Source organism: Zophobas morio, unplaced genomic scaffold, assembly GCF_036711695.1.
Source record: "Zophobas morio isolate AGI-343-1 ecotype UQ-CSIRO unplaced genomic scaffold, CSIRO_AGI_Zmor_V1 ptg000021l, whole genome shotgun sequence".
Lineage (NCBI taxonomy): Eukaryota > Metazoa > Arthropoda > Insecta > Coleoptera > Tenebrionidae > Zophobas > Zophobas morio.
The window spans coordinates 5,218,151-5,236,609 of record NW_026972126.1 but is presented as its reverse complement, the minus strand read 5'-3'; the positions used below and the strand labels follow the sequence as shown (position 1 = coordinate 5,236,609).

General features: G+C 31.6%; 1 protein-coding gene across 1 annotated transcript in view; it reads left to right on the top strand.

Annotated features, from left to right (window-relative positions):
- LOC135132998 (homeobox protein unc-4-like) overlaps positions 1 to 18,459 on the top strand; it is a 75,741-nt gene that overhangs the window by 1,336 nt on the left and 55,946 nt on the right. The gene's annotated exons all lie outside the window — the stretch shown is intronic.

Genomic DNA, 18,459 nt, shown 5'->3' with positions numbered 1-18,459 from the left:
ATAATAAGTATTACATTTAAATTAAAACTATAATATCTGAAAAAATGTTAAAACTAAGCTAACGTAGGTATAGGTACTTACGGTTAAAATTTTTCAGATGGAAATATTGTTCATTTTGATTAAAGCGGTAAACTTTTCAGGTTCAATCCAAGAAAATAAAAATATTTCTATAGTCAACTCTAATAAGAAGATTTTTGATCACCCGTTATTTTTTGGGAAGCTTAGACCTATCAGTTTTATATAAAGTAAAAATTTTGTTTGCTATTGGTATATAGGTATTTTCTTTTTTTTGACAACAGCTTTGTAAAAATTATCTAAACTTTTTAATACATTAACTACAAGTAGTTGTAATCATATGCAACTGATTATATTTAATCAGAAAACAAAATTTTTCTAGGGTTGTTAAATTGGGAGATAATACGTGTCTACAGTCCGAAAAATAAATATAGATTAAATACATTTATTCTTTTACTGTGACACTATGGATATAAAACTTCTTATAATTTATAAGATCAAACGAACACCTTAATTCTACTATGGTTCACACGATGTCCGTATTTGTTATCGAATACCTACTCACACAGGAGTGTCAAATCTTTTAATAAAAATGCGCTTTAATGTGCCTACTATTTAGGGTTTTACCTTAACCTGATTTTTATATTGTTATAACCATAATGTAACAAAAATATAGTGGTGACACTCGTAGTATTATGTGTTAGGTACCCTTCCAAATGGCCAACAGATGGCCCTAATTATTTAAATACTTAATTCATAAATAAATCCAAGTGTTTTCCATCCTCTCGTTTTTTAAAAGTGTATTAAATATTTTTTAAAGTTTCTTATGAACGAAATTTGTTAATACCGTTCCAAATTGTCACTGTCAACATGCGCCATCTTTTAAAATATTTTCAAAGGGGCTTGTCAAATAAAATAGGGTACAAAAGATTTTATCCGTACTTCAATATAGATACACTTTGTACGTCATCTGTCATCGTTGTAAAATTAACAATACAATGTACTAATGATTAATTTTTATAGAAATTACCTAATATTAATTAATTCATTCATCACAAATAAAATTATCTTTTTAAAATATAATTTTAAGACTCGTCTTGCATATTTTAAAAATATTTATTAATTTGTCAATCTGACAATAATTTGAGAAACACTGGTTTGAGAGGCGCCGCTGAAAACTGTTTGATACAGTGTTAAACCCGAAAGACTTAAGTTTTTTTTTAAGTAAGAAAATATTAATAAATTTTCCAAAATATACCTAGTTGGGAAAACAGGTGGACCTACTTAAAGTAAGGCTTGCACAACTAGAGTTGTACCTACATTTGTTTTTTTTTTTTTCTTTTTGATGTCGTACAGTAACTACTGTGGTCATTTTATTCGATAATAATTTACAGTGTTAGAACGTCATATATTGTTTAAGATATTTTTAATTATCTACAAGAATGGTGCCTTTTAACGAATGCTTTTTGCCATGGTGTAAAGATTAAATGAAAACAAAACCCTAACTAACCCTTAACTGTTTTCTTGCAAAATGTAATTAGGTAACGCTTTACACTCCTTCTGCTCTGTAGGTATGTATCTTCTGAAATATATCAGAAAAAAATTATTATGCAGGATGTAACTACCGTAATTAAGTATTTACCTACCACTTTTTTTACCCAAGCACGATAGTGGTAACAATTTACTTAATTGCAGCACACCTTTATACAAATAATTAAATATATTGTATTAAAGTAGCCTCAACATGTATATGGATATACTTCATTTATTTTGATCACATGACGTTTCTAAGTTTAATTTTTTCAGGAGAGTTGGACCACCTTTTAAAAAACTCAATATAATTCCTTTATTTAACAACTTAAAAAAATATAAAATTTACAAGAACATAGCTGAACATTTATTCTTTAAGGTACAAGTAATTTTTTTGTTCCAACACAATATGATAACCCATCACAAAAAAATGGTAAACGCTTGCAACGGTCCAACTATCCTGTCAAGGGTAGGACAGTCGGACCATTTTAGGTTGGATAGATAAACCACCAAATTTTTACTTTTTCTTTTTGTTAATAGTGTTTCCACAGGTTTGACAAAGGACCTCATAGCTCGTACATCCCTCGTGTAACCATCGTAGTACACATTATTGAATCCAAAAAAGAAGCCAACCATATTTTGCCCGCTATACCTAAAAATTAATAGCCATAGAGATGCAATACAAATCTACCTTGCGTTGGTTTTTCGTGTGTAATTGGCATTTTCTAAAAAATGGAACATAAGTCCATCTCTCCGTTACACCCTTGGATCATCTATCCTTTTATTTTAGGACAGATGGACCACTACATTGCGGGACAACTAGATGATAAAATCACGTAAAGTGAGGTTAAAATCAAAGATAAAGCTTCCATTAATTGCACTATCTATAACTTTTATATACAAACTTACCAGACTTCCAACAAACGTTATCGCAAACTAAGCGGCTGAAATTTCAGGCCCGCAAGAAAATTTTAATGTTGAATAACGCAAGACAATTAATTGAAACAAAAGTATTTTCACATGTCCCGACATGAATGCAGATAAATGCAACTGCAGTTCGCAGGAAATTTAAATTTTTGCAATAGGTTCAGAGTTATTGCTAATGGACCGTCTCTCCCACTGGTCCAACTCTCCTGACTTTACCCTACCAAATTTTTATCAAATTTTCACAAGAACCTCATTTGAAATATCCCACTATATTATGAGTTATAACACTGGTCATTAAAATATAGTATTGTAGACTCAACTATCATTTTTTGGTCATCAGTTTATTAGTGTAAACTAAATCTGTGAATGTAATGTTTTCGTGAAATATAAAATAGCACTGAAAGCAGAAAATTTGAAGAAAGTTTCCAAAGACTGCGGATGATGACTGAACAAAAAAATTTAATTTGAATATAAAATGATATAACACCAATAAACTGTAGATATATTTCTCCTCCTAACAGATTTCGTTTACCTATATTTCTGAAAAAGGAATTGATCTTTGTTATTCATTGTAAAATTTATTTTATTTCTAGGTAATTTTATTTTAAATACTTATAATTTTTTTGGTAAATTAGGGTAAATGTGTACAAGAGTACGCACTTAGTGGAAAACTGTCAATAACTTTTTAATTTTTTTGGATAGACAAATTTTATGATATGGGTTCGTCATATACATGTTTAGAGACCAGATATATTTAATTGTACGTCCCAAGACCACTATACTTTAAGAGTAATTTCAATTTTTGTCAAGATGTGTAAATGCGCACTCTTAGACAGTTCACTGCACAAGAGTGCGCATTTGAACGCTTATAAGTGTTCATTATATTTTATGAAAAAATCTTTGTTTCTAAGGTGAAAATAAATGGAGACAAGTGACTACAGACTACACATACAACGGGATCCATATTTCTTCGTACTCTAGAGGTCTTGAAATTCGAGAAAACGTAAAAGTAGAGAGTCGCTCGACGGACTCGATTACAATACTTCATTCGCTTACGCTCAGGAAGTAAAAAATTAAAAAACAAACATCACCATAACCACCACCACACAACTTGAGAAGCAGTACAAAGTAGTAGAGTTAAATAATTCATTATAGTATAATATGTATCTACAAGACCACGTATCGCAAGTATTGCGCACTCTTATACAATACCTCGCTGCGCACTCTTGTACATTTGTACATAACCTAATGTTTTCAAAGTTAAAAGCTTTTGATGGATAGAAAGTGTAAAACTGCTAGTGTATAACGACACCTTAAAAATTACAGCTAATGAAAATTATTACTGTAAAATAAAAGAACTGATACGTACCTTACAAAAAACTAAAACTATGAGCGGTAAAAATTACATCCACACAACGCGTAAACATAAAATCGTCAGTACGATCAAACTATAAACTATATACAGGTCACTTTTGCACCTTTATCTCAAGTTTAGCATTGGATTGTGAATGGTATAACTTCATCTTACCCAAATGGCACTAATAAGCAGAAATCATCAGTGCGTACTCTTATACATATGCGTACTCTTGTACACATTTACCCTAATTACTTTATTAGCACTTGAAAAAAAGCTGATTTGCTTCCGAAATCATGTACAAAACCATTATTATAGTCACTTAATTATTCTGCCATTGTCTAATACATTGATAAATAGGTACAACATTTACTTTTACCAAAAAAATTTCCATACTTTTTGAAAACCAATAAAAAATATATTTGTGATAATACAGCGTGTTATTGAAAGGTACGTACAAAATAAAATCGGCAATTGGTCTCGAAGTATGGGTGCAAAAAGTTAAAAATTTCAGGTAAAAGTGTTCTCCTTTTAGAGATAAAAATTATTAAAATTTGTGTCCAAATTCGTTGTACGCCTCTGATAAAAAGATCATCTTTCGTTTCTATAGCAACATTTGGTCTTGACAAAAGTTTTATTGTTACAGTTGCTAGGATCTACTAAAATAAATTCATTTTACCTATTGATCCTTCAGTAGCGTCTAAAAAGGTTGGATAAGGGTTAATTTTCCCGTTATAATTTTGATAACACAAAATAAGTTTTTCAGGCTTCTTAGACTTCTCGAAGAACTGTCCATTTTGTTGTACGTACCTTTCAATAACACCCTGTATATACAACAAATTAATTGATAACGTTTCGGGCAAAAACATAGTCAAATTTCATAGAATCGAAATACTTAATTTTTTATGCGATTTTATGCTTACTAAACACTAGAAAATCTTATGTAAACCAGTTCCTTTCACACAGTGTTCATTGTGCGAAGAAACAATATATTCCAATTCCAATATTTTTGATAAAATAAATAATTATTGTTAATTACTGCTTAATATTAAGTAAGTAATTTTTAATTTCTAATAAATAATAAGTAGCGTTGGGTTCTGATTGTTTTTTTTTCTCTTCAAGTCAAATAAAATGTTCTTCTACTAAATTAACAGGCTGTGGGAATATCAAATCATACAGGTGCGGCGTTGATATACAACATTTTCAAAGGTTATTATTCAGTTTCTTCCATTTTTGTTTTGAAATCGATTTATTAGTAATAATTTGACATTATTTTACAAAACATTCAGACAGAATATTGAAGTTGACTTAAATATGCAAAAGCTCGTTCAAAACCTATTCCAATCAAGATACAGGATGTACTTTAATTAAGTACCAGTTTCTTTTACCCAAGCAAAGTAGTGGTAACAATTTGCAACTTACAATTGCATCACACCTTTATATCAATACATTGTATTAAAGTAGCGTCAACATGTATACCTCGATCATTTTGATCAGATGACATTTCTGAACTTTATTTTTTTTAATTTATGGTACCAAAGTTTTAACAAATTTTGGTGACAAAAACGTAATTTCAAATATAATATTATAACACTGAAGAATTAGAACAGAACTGTAATTTTTTTTTATAATTAACTATAATTTTTTAAAATACTTCTTGAAATTTTACTTTTTGCGAACAAAATTAAAATACAAACGTTGTCTTAAATGCATAGCTAATTTATGCAATATAATTAGATAAAACTAAATTTAAATAAAAATGAGGAGTTTCCTAAATCCGTTATAAATAATAATTAGGTAGTATTTATTTATTCTTTAGTGTCAAAAAAATCAACAATGAATATTTTAAATTTTAATTAAAATAATACTACGATGTACTAAATTTAATTATCCTTAAATAAATCATATGATCTAAAATTGACAATAAAAGTAATATTTTCCCACCAATAAGTGTTTGTACAAACGATGAATTTTTCTACAAGTAACAACTTGCTTATATGAACATGGCCTAAGAAAAGAAGCTACGAACGAATTAATTAATTAATTAACTATCGATAAATCTCAACATAAACAATAACCCGAAAATTTGACATAAAACCCCCACTTCAGATCGAAGCCCTCACTTTAGAATTAATTTTTAATTAAAAATCCACACTGGTTAGAGTGATAAATCGCATTCTCATGGAGATGAAAAATCTTATTTAAGATGCGACAAGTTTTTTAACACGCAAGGATAAATCGATGCATGAGAATAATTCGAAATATAAATCATAAAATCATCAGTCAGCTCTCGATTAAAAAATATATAGAGTGTATCTGAGGTTATTAAAATTGAAATTAATAACTATGAAAAAACTATATAGTGTGTCTCAAATTATTATAGAGCATAGAAATGCTAATATTATGCGTTGTAAAGCTGTGGTGAGTCCAGTGGAAAAAAAGTAATGAACAGCCATAAAATTAATTTGTAATGAAACATCACCACTGAACTATCATTAAAAATGCCGTCTAATGGTGAAGAATTAAAAAATAAATTATTAATTTCCGGCTAAAGTGTAAATTAAAAATTAGTTACAAGCTAAAGATAATGAGTATTTTAACATCCTGCTCCTCTTGCAAGTAGTTTGAATGTCTTCATTAAAGCTTCTGTTTTCATTTTTTCTGTTACCCCTTTGGAGCTACGTTATTGATTTTATGTGCTCTCATTTACGTATAAGTATATGTTTTTTAGTAGACAATTTTTAGCATCTCCCTTCTAGTGCACCTCAGTAATTTGAAACTGATGGATTACCACACCATTTTTTACCTATTTCACGAGCTCTTAATAATAGTTTGTTTTTTTATGTTAAATGTCGAACAGAAAATTTTTCGGGTCGATATAATCTTTGCATAATTTATTGCCCAAACGTGTCTACATATTATATCTATATACCAGTAAAGTGTATGTTTTAAGCTTCATAGAAAATTATTTTAAGGATATTGTTTAATATTAGTCTAACCCAAACACCAATTTTGTAATTTAATATTGTGGCTTCATTGGCTTTTTCGTGCACAGTTCATTATTAAGTTATTATCTTTTAACACAGCTGATGACGCGGATGAAATTTCGCCATAACCCATTACCACGATTGTATCTGTGAAACATAAATCATGGTAATGATTATATATTAGAACAGTAAAGGTCTTAGACTGGTAACTTGTGGCAATAATTTGGCAACTTCATTTCAAATTTATCAACTTCTAATAGTGTGAAAATGAAAAATTCAGGGCGACAACTTGGCTATTCAGATTAGCACTACATGTAAAGAGAAATATTAATCAAATTGTCCGTGCCGTTACGTTTGACATAATGTTTTGCGTTGGCAATCTTTCTCTGTCAACTATTACGCTCTGCGCTTACAATTTTTGCACAATGAATTTATTTTGTAACATAAAATGTAGTTACACGAATACCATTAATAACGATGTTTTTTACAAACGCTTTTGATTTATTAAATTTCTGGTGCCGACAATATTCCATTAACTGTTTGATATTTAAGTAACCTTAATAGACTGTTTCAAAAGTGATTATTATTACACTTTCCAAGCAATTTAATAATACAGCAGTATGCAAGTTTTAAAGACACAATGAAGTACACTTTAGATGAATCCATATTATTTAACTGTTTATGTTTTATTTAAAAATAAATATGTTAAAATTTAAAAACAAGTTACAACAATTTGGAAAATAAAATTATAGAAAAACCCCATTTTTAAAAAGGATGTACTTACCGGCAAACAGTATTTCGCAACAACTTAGCAACTTTTTTCTGGTTATCACTGACTTATCAGTTAAAAAATATATATCTTTGTCGTTTGCGCTGTTTTTGTATACTGATAAAATTTTACAATCCAAAAGTTATACAGCTTAAGCGGCTGGTTCGTAAAGCCATAAATTAGAGACCTTCGGTGGAAGCTTTAAGTTCGTTAGACAGGGTCTCTGCTCTACTATGTAATGAATTTAACTGAGGTGTTTGTAAGGGTCGTTTACGTAACAAAATATTAACTTGTTCTTTGTGTTTGTATAGGTATGGGTATCTAGTTGACTTTTAGTATTCTAAACAAAATAACTCAGCATTCAGCCGAGAATATTTCTGACCCACAACTATTTTTGTGAATACAACCCTGAAATTGAAGCAAATTTTAAAACAGCACGTGTCATCTTCGAAGATCCCTACCGGGAAGATTTTTTGACCATTGTTATAAAGTATGTATATTTAAAATTTCCAAGTAAACGTAGTTTCCAAGATGATTAGTTTAATAAATTGCCAACAGACGACGTACCTACAGATTGAAGGGGGGGACCAACTTTTCATATTCTACAATCAAGGGAATGTCAAGAAAACAAAATTAACAATTCTTCCAACACTTCTCTCGCCGGGAAGTAAAAATGCTAAATTTGAACTTTTTGTTTATAGAACTTGATAATTTGAAAAGTAAAAAGTCTATTTCTAGAGTTGGATACACATTCTTAATATTTATTTATGTTATACCTATACTTAAAACTTGAATGATCTAAAATATGCACACTATAAACACACTCAAGAGATCAAGAAAAACTGAAATTTTTTTAAATCTCAATAACAAAAATTTTACCCCATTTTAATAAATTCCTTATCAAGGAAATTAAATATATATATATATATATATATATTTTCATTTCCTGCGTCAATTTAACCACTGATCCAGAATTATGTAGTTCTATATTTTTATATCAATTCCCCTCGCCGAATCGATTGTATTCCATTGTCAACTTAACCCGAACACATTGTCAATTCTCTAATTAAATGCGCTCAAAACGGAAATTGTAAACACTCGCAACGGAATGATTTTGTGCTGACAGTAGAAGATAGCCTACATAAATCGAACAAGGGCATTATCAATTCAGGCATAATTGAAATGATAATAATACAGTCACGTATACAACGCAGCGCCAACTCTGTTCAATTAAAGCCAACGTTGTCAAGTGCCGCAGCAATAATAAATGGATTCGAATGACACTATCATTTATAATATAATTAACAGATATTGCTAGCTGCATTTCGTATCAAGGCGAGAGATACGGAAAGGTTAGTCTTGCAAACTGCGTATTGTGTATTTTTCGAAGAGTGAAATTTATGTGATAATGTTGACTCCCTCGTCGGGTGGGTGAAATAGCGAAATGGGGATCAACGAACCAGAGACAGCCGGTTCTACAGACTTAGCACCTAAAGCTAATGACACGGAAAATTGATTTTTTCAGTGTATACAGGAAACCGCATTGTAAATTTAGTGTGGATAGAGTATGTGGAAAATAAAAGCAAGCGAAATCTTTAGTCGATATATAGGTTATAAATGATTTTTTTTGTAAATATCATTTTTACAACCTACTAGAAAATTGATATAGGTAAGACAAAAACAAGTACACTTTCCCTGAAAAAGCTTGATTAATTAAATACACTATTAATCAAGAGGAAAGGACATCTAGATTTCTTCAAGAGTCACCGAACTTAATAAAGCGTAATCATAAATTGACTTAAATTTAACCAAACTTTGCTTTATAAAAAGTGAACAAAAATTTGACGAATATATTCAGACTTTTCGTAATGAAACAAGTTGTACAGTTTGGTCCGAACGGTGGCAGCACATATCATGATTATGATCAGAAATTGGAATCTATTTTTATTACACTGTAACGTGCGTAAGACAGGTTATTACGATGGGTACTTATTACGACGCAATATTGAAAGAAGACGTAAGTAATAATTTGAAAACAAATGGTACTTAGCGTGCCATTAGCTCAAGTTGACTTGATTTTGATGTATTCTGTTTTTTTGTCGTTGAGTCTGACTTTGTTTGATTATCTTGATGTTCAGAATTATGGTTGGTTTATTTTTTTTTATGTGTGCATTTAACTGGTATGTAGCTAGTTTCAGAATTACTACAGGAAAGACTACAACCATGTTTGCTAATGAAAAAGGTTGCAAATGTGTGTTCTGAATCGATAGCGATTAATTTATGTTGATGACATGAAGACCAAGCCAGGTCATTTAACGTTTAATGTGTATTGGATACAGAAGCAGCTGACAAGGTAAAATTTGAATATCAAATTTTACAGATTTGACGAGAAAATGTATGTTTTATTTCATCTTTTATTTTATATCTTTTATTCTTCATAGTCATTAAGAATTATTATTGGCGTTTTACACCTTCCCGACTTGACAGTAGTGTAAGACAAAGCGGTGAGCATAATTTTCTAGACATGTTTTAAAGCAGCAAATTGACTCTGAGAGAGATTTTAACTTTAATTATTAATGAATATATTCTCTTTGGCTAAACACTGTCAATTCCAAAAAAACTGACTTAGTAAACAAATTTTGCTGATTTGGCCAATCATTTTAAACAATATCCTGATCAATTACTCGCGACTTTTTCTGTTTTCTTGGTAAGACCAAATACAATAATTTAGAGTATACAAAGCCTTTTGAATTTAAGATTGAAGTAGGTGTACGTTTGTTTTTAAAGGTTTATGTTCGTTTTAGTTATTTTAATTTTCAATAAAAGTATGATTGTGAAGATTGCAAAGATAATAATATGCAGAGTCTTTTTGAAATGCTGCTCCCGAAAGCCTAAAGATTTAAACAAGGCCTTCTTTTTTTATCAAAAGAAGGAAGGTGAAATTAACCTCAATCCACTCTTCATTGGCTTCATTACTTAATAAAAGGTGGGGAATTAAGTCATTAATTCAATTAATTTTCTTTTTGTGAAAACATGTAAACCTTAAAATGACAACGAAATGTGGTGTACGAACTGTTGGCTCATATCAAAAATGTAAAATACAAAGCCGACATTAATAACAATTAGTGTTTCAGAATAAAACAATGGATTGGGGACGATATTCAAACCTGTTGAATTAAAATTTACTGGGTAATTTAATGCTAGCGCTTATATCTAAATATGTATTCTAAAAGCAAAAAATTGGATGTTATGACAATAACGGCCTTCTGACTACGAGGTACTTACTGATCAGCGTGTCCGTTTTCAAGATTTTGTGATACTTTTAGTTACAAGTCACCTAATTATAGTAATAAATTATTGTCGTTAGTGAAAATTTACAACAAAAAGAATTTTAGGCAACAACCGTCAAAATTTTATTTAATGTTGAACTTCAATAATCAAAATAAATAAAAAAGACCAAATTTAACACAATGGAAAACAAACTTTTATAACAAATTTTCAAATGGGTGACCATTGTTTTCCACATATGCCTCAGCTGTTAGTCATATTTGGATCAGATGAGTCTTGAATTCGGTTTGTTAATTTTTGCACGGTGTTTACAAGAGTTTGATACATCAGCTGTTTCATGTGACCCCACAGAAAAAGTTACATGGATTGAGATCGGGGGAACGAGGCGGCTACAACACCGTTCCATACCTTCCGATCCCCTTATTCAGACAGTTTCGGTTAAAACATCTCCGCACTTCCAGACCATCATGAACAGGCGCTCCATCCTGGAAATACCACAAATCTCTACGCATATCCAAGGGTGCCTGTTCTAAAAGTAATCCCAGGTTGTTGTTTAAAAAATCCAAATACGCAACCTCTGCTAAACGAGCAGTCAGAACGTGTAGGACTATCAAGTGGTTGCCAACCATACCTGCCCACACATTCATAGAAAATCTGCCTTGAAAATTTTTCTCTTGCATGAGGATTTTCGTCGGACCAAAGGTGTGTGTTTTGAGAATTAAAGACACCTTTTCTGGTGAAAGTGGGTTCGTTTGTGGATAATAGTTTTTGGACAAAGTCTGGTCTGTTCTCCATTTTTTCTGAAAATTACCTTCGGAGAGGTAAGTCTTCTGGTTTTAAAGCTTGAACGCGTTGGACTTGAAATGGGTAAAACCTTTGCTCGTTTAAGGTTCGCCATACAAGAAATGGAGAAACTCCTACCCGGTAGGATACTCTTCGGACACTAGATAATATCTACATTTTCTCCCACATGTCCAAAACCTCCAGTTCGGAATACAAAACTTTTGTAACTCAGTGGCGTGCATGCTCTTTTGACCAAATTTTTAATCAACTTTATCTTAAAAACTAAAAAACTTTTATTACAGCTTCTTTCCTGAATGGTTTCCACTGGTCGATACCGATTTCCGATATTTTTTTGTCGGCACATTTTAGAAACACCCTGTATAGCATGGAAGGCTGTCTCTGTTTAAGAATGATAAATTAAAAAAATACATACTACATACCTACAATAAGAATTAAACTTAAATTTAGGTGCAATTTTGTTTAATTATTATTTAAATTTGATCATAAAACTATTCAATTAGAAATAAAATAGATCATTTTTTAATAAACTAGTTGTTTTTCGTTAGTCCCTTCATATGCTTGTCAGTCTCTTGGAGCCAACACTGACAAAAACCTTAACATCCCCGAAAATTTTGTATAAAGCGACTGTTCCTTTTCCGCACCAACCAATCATACATACATACATACATATACATATATATACATACATACAACATTCATTCCTTCATTCATTACCCTTACCCTCCTTTGCTTTTAAAGCGTTATAAAGGAGCATTATTTTAGATTAAAACCTTGTAATTTTAGTTCATCTGCTAAGTTAACCGAGTTTCATAAAAGTACATTTAAATAAGTATATACTTAAATTAATGTTTTATTTAATAATTATTAGGTATTATGTAAATAAACTTTAATGAGATGCGGGCAGTAATTCATTTTTGATATTATTATTAATAACTATTAAAAGTAATCTATTTAATAGTCAGGTGAAACAACATGTAGCTAAATTCATTGTCATTTCATTACACAAGAAAGCTATTCTCTTAAAATTTCATTAGAATAAAATTTAAATACCCAAAAATATTGTCTAATAAATCTTTCGATGAACAAAAATACAAAAAATAACATCAGATGAGGTGTGCAGCTAGATGTCCGTTTACTATCCAAAAAAGACCTACTGACCTACGATTGAAATTTCTTATTTGTGGGGCTAGTTGTTGGCAAATTTGCTGATTGGATTTTTGATTTATAGGAGCTTTCAACTTTTCCAAATCTCTGGGGACTCTACCTAAATACAGAAGCTCATGTAATAAATCACCCCAACAGAAGAAATCATTTGAAGCCAAATCTGATCAATGCGTTGTATATTTTGTAGGACAACCATTGGTGGCAAGTTTCATTTTTACTGACGATTTCTCCCATTACTGAACCAATTATTGCGTCCAATAAATTTAAATAAACGACACCGGTTAAGTGAAATGGTATAAAAAATGGTAGAATAATGCGGTGACCTAGTATTTCAGCCCATATATTGAGAGTATATCTGCACTGGGTACGACATTGTACGACCAAAATATGTTAATTTTAGGTACTCCGGTACCGCTTTACTAGACCTGAACCAGACTTACATTCGTCGGTAAATAAAAAATTAAATGATTAATAAAATAATCTATCATGATTTCACAAAATTCCTTCATTTGTCCCTTATCCTAAACTCTTGTTGGTGTTTTTTACATCTAGGAGTACTCATTTTTGGTTGTTGTTTTTTCAAAATTCTCAAGAGTTATGTGATGTATTTTTGCCCAATTTTAACAGTTTAGGATCTACATAATTGGTTAACATTTCTGTGTTAGGGAAAATTTTCAACAACTCGTCGAATTGTCGCCAAGTTAGGTACATATTTCTTTTCGGGCTGGAAGACATAAATAGTATATTATTAGCCAAGGTTGCAAAGCCAAGCATTCTAGACCGAGCGCAAATTAGAACCGCGCAGCGTCGAGGGCTCTGAAGCGCGAGGTCTAGGAGTGGCTTTGCAACCGTGGTTAATATACTATTTTTTTCACTAGTAGAAACCATAAGACGATAAATTGAAAAAATAAACGTTCAATTTTTTGACGCAACATTATTTTGTTTTGATTTCTAATCAAACATAATCTAAATCTTCAACACAAAGAAAACCGTTTAGACTTGTCGCTGAGTTAATCATTTTATCTCCCACCGTCTACCAACTGCCATGCGTATACTCAAGTAATGTTAATAGCACACATTTATTCATTTTTTAAGAAATAATCACATCAAGTAATTCGTACATAACCTCAGTCTTCTTTTTGAACCCGTGGTCGCAAAAGTTGAATTTGTTACCTCTAAATGAGTCGACATTTGCATGCTTCATGGCTGCTAGTGAAAAAACATTCTTGAATTTGTCTTAAAGAATTTCCGCCATAGTACCATTTTACTTAAGATTTTTTATCTAAGAATCTATACCAGTACAATGCTAGTATTGTTATTATTATTAATTTACAAGCTCCACAGATTACAACCCTTTTATGGAGGTTAAACAATAAGAAAACGCTAATAGTAATAATAATAATATGAATGAAATTATTTATTTTAACTAAGTATAATTAACCAACATTAAAAGTACGATTGTTATACAAAGTTCGTGAAACCCAATATTTTTCACAACATATGGTATTGAAAAATGCGATGATCCAGTTTCTAAAGTTCTACTTGCAAGTCGTCTTTTTCTTCCGATACATGGAAAACTATAGAAGCTACATTTGAAGACAATAATTATTGGGCTTCAAGCTGGACTGGACTTTAGGAAATTTGAACCTTGTTTCTTGCACTCTCTTTTACATATCCATCGGCGACGATTCCATTACCCTCCATGTCTTTTCAACATATGAATATCCCCCCCACTGTGTTGGCGAGAAAGGTTGCCGACGTTCTTCTCAAACAGTGGCCCGTGTAGCTAACAGCATCTGGAAGATGTAGATATTCGGCGATTTTCTAAGTCATTTTTGCAAAGTTGTTTATTCCCACTGATTGTAACATGTATTTGTTATTTTAATTTTTATAATATGTACACTCCCCCCAAAAATTATCGCACCACCCTCAAAATTTTGTATATTTCCAATTTGAAAATTTGTAGAAAACACATATGGGGCCAAATCATATCCAAACATATTTTTATTTATATATTTGTCAGAACAAGAACCAATATGGGGATTAAAACGATGGTTTCTAGTTCTTCGGATAAATTTGCACATATACGAATTTCGTCCTTTTCATTTGCAAAGCATTGATGTAGACTTCTATCGCTACTGTCATACATATTCGACATTATGGAGGTCCCTCTACTCTTAATCTTGCATTTGACCCACGACGAAGTTGTACGAGCATTGACTCTGTTGGAAGATGGTCGTAGTCAACGATACGTAGCAAGAGTTTTAGGAGTTAATCATTCCACAATAGTTAGACTTGCACAATGGTTCCATGAAACAAGGAGTGTTGCCAGAAGACCAGGACAAGGTCGTCGAAGGGTGACTTCGTAATGGGATGATCGCTTTTTGCGCTTAACAGCGCTCCGTACGAGGCATTGCACTACTTGATTGCTTCAAATGGAGTTGTTTGGTGCTCGAGATGTGGATATTTCTGTACAGACAGTAAGAAATCGTCTTCGCGAAGATAATGTTCGAGCTCGTGTTCCTGCAAAAGGACCATTACTTACCAAAGCTCATCGAGTAGCCCGGCTAGAATTCTCAAGGGAGCACGTGAATTTGGAAATTGAAAATTGGGAAAATGTGATGTTCTCTGATGAGTCTAGATTCTGTCTTTGCTCAAATGACAGACGAATACCGGTGTATGGAAGGCCTGGGGAGCGGTATTTTCAATGTAACTTCGTCCCAAATCTACAGTTCTCGGTGGAGGTTCGATTATGGTTTGGGCTGGCATATCTTTGCAAGGTCGTACAGTCTTAGTACCATAACCTGGAGCTCGTTTGATGGTTGTACGTTACATAACAGACATTTTAGAACCACATGTCATTCCATAGGGACCATTTATTGGCCCAAATTTTGTTAAACGCATGATAACGCTTGGCCGCACATAGTGCGCGTTGTACAAGCTTATTTCAGAGAACCAGATACGCCTGTTATGGAATGGCCAGTTCGAAGCCCTGATGTGAATCCCATCGAGCATGTATGGGATGATCTGCAATGTCGTGTTGCGGGCCGTAGAATTGCTTTTAGAACTCTCCAACAGCTAGAAGCAGTTCTTATGGAAGAATGGGCAAATATTCCTCAAGACAATATTGTGCACTTTTACGAAGGTATGCAGCGACGGATGGAAGCCGTTTTTCAAGCCAAGGGTGGAAATACACAATATTAATTTAATTAACGCTTATAAACTTATGTACCTACATTAAGACAGTCTCCAAATCAGGCCCAGAATATGTATATTTTTCAAATATTGTCATTTTTTGGCATTGTCTTGCTTACATTTATCACTACTATGTATATGGTAACCACATGTATTCCGGTTCGCTAGAACTGGAGGTGGTGCGATAATTTTTGGGGGGAGTGTATAAGAAAAATCTTCCATGGTTAACTTTTGTGGTCTTAGACGAACTTATTTTTTTAATAATTCGCACCCATTGAAGTTGTTACTCCTACTATATATAATATAATATACGTTTCTTCTTCATCTTGGTATTATTCAATATGGATTCGTTATCTCGAATCGGGGCTTACGTCAATTACCGTCAATTACGCATTAAAACTCAAAACCACAGCCTATTCTCGAATTTTTAAAAAATGGTGGTGGATACCAAGCAAAGTTGGTACAAGGAAAACTTAACATTTGTCACTATCAGTTTGATAAAAGTCGTTAAAGTGCAAAATACAATTTCGCATTTATAAATTATTAAAAAAAATGTGCCGTCGAAGGGTGTCCCAATAAATTTGGTGGTTCTTATTCACTGTTCAAACTATCTAATATATTATAAACCTTTCAAAAACCACACAATGCTTTCGTTTGCGAAAAACATTTTGGCGAAAATTTTAAAATTAATAATGGAAGGTGTAAAAACTCACATTTTAACTTAACGCACTCATTTTTCCCTCAATTCAATTTCAATTTTTTTCGTATAATTTAGAAAATATGTGGAGTAACCTTCCAAAACTAGATAACCATAATTTTGCTTATTTTGTGCCATGCGTATGTTAAGTCTCTTTTTTATTGGATACCTAAACCTGTTTTACGAGCACATAGTCTACTGCTGGCTTTTAGTTAATTAGGACTATTTTCCAAACTTTACCTACAAAGAGAAATAGAAAAAAAAATAGACTAACATTTGCTTTGTCTATTTGCATGAAGATGATTCAAACAGTTTTGGAATACCCACCCATAAATTTTGTTATTGCCCGGAGTTTCGAAGAATTTTTAAACAGTTTGGGCGGAAAATGAACACAAATTTAAAATCATAAATTTGGAAATATTTCACCTGTGTGTTCCATTTGAACAAATAGACTCACGGTCTTTGCTAATCTACTTTTCATTTTCATCAAATCACTAATAATCGTGGTACATTAATGAATTTTGATACTGTGAAATGTAAATGAATTTCTGACTTTTAATTTTTCGATGTGGACTTTTACTATTTTGATTACATCTATAAAATATTATTGTCAACTGAAAACATCTATGCCAATCATATTTCAGTTAATATATTTGGATAGAAATCGATTTTTTGAGATCCAACTAGGATATGATTCTCATCAGTTCTTCTACAGTATTAATAAACCCCGCTTGAATGTCACTAATTTTCAGATTACATAATCCTGCTTGTCTGGATGCTCCATTGAGGCCAAAAATGAGTACCACTTTCATGAAAAGTTATTGGACAAAATGTTTCCATTTTTTTGGTTCATATCTCTATCATTCTGACGTTCGACATTCTCATTAATCTGAAACGTACTCTTCAACATTGAGTAGGTATGTCAAGCACCAGATTTGAAGCCTTCAAAGATTTTATGTGAAACACATTTCATAAAAACTGTAAACTTTGTACTTATAATTAACATGACTCTGTCCTAAATATTCAAATTAGATTAAAATTATTTTCAACGAACTTACTTTTTTTGAGAAAAAAGCTCCACTTAAAAAAATGTCCGCAGGTCTCTCGTATCTTTTTTTCATGGGGAGCAGCTTCAAAAAGCTTCATGTACCGCATTTAGAATATCTGCAGGCTCGTCTTCCAGCAGATTTTCTTGATGTTGAAATAAATTCATCCTTCACTGTTTGACACAACTTTCTTGCTATTACTTCGAACAAAAATATTTTTCGGAACGTTACCTGATGGTTTGTCAAAACGTTGAAATTTGAAAATTTATGTGTATTTATTTAAATAAATTAAATTTTCTTTACTAAACGTAATAAAAATTTAGATACAAAATTTATGTAAGCTCAAATCATAATTATTGGAAAATTTCTATAATTTTCTTTTACTACACAAAAACACCGAGATATATACTTTTCTTTAAAAAAATCCATAAAGCGTACCACAGCACTTTTGATTTGTGTCTAAATTAACAAGAACAAAATGTTTTGCAAGTGCATAACTTGTGTCAACTAATGGCCATACTTTTACTTTTTGGTCCACTTTTCGACAGTATTAATTTAATAATCGTTTGTAAATTTGTTTTGCTGTTCAAGCTAACTAAAAAATATCATTTAATATGTAACATCAACTTTATAATCAAATGGTATTAGGTGCATAATTACGGTGCCATGTCTATAATTCATTC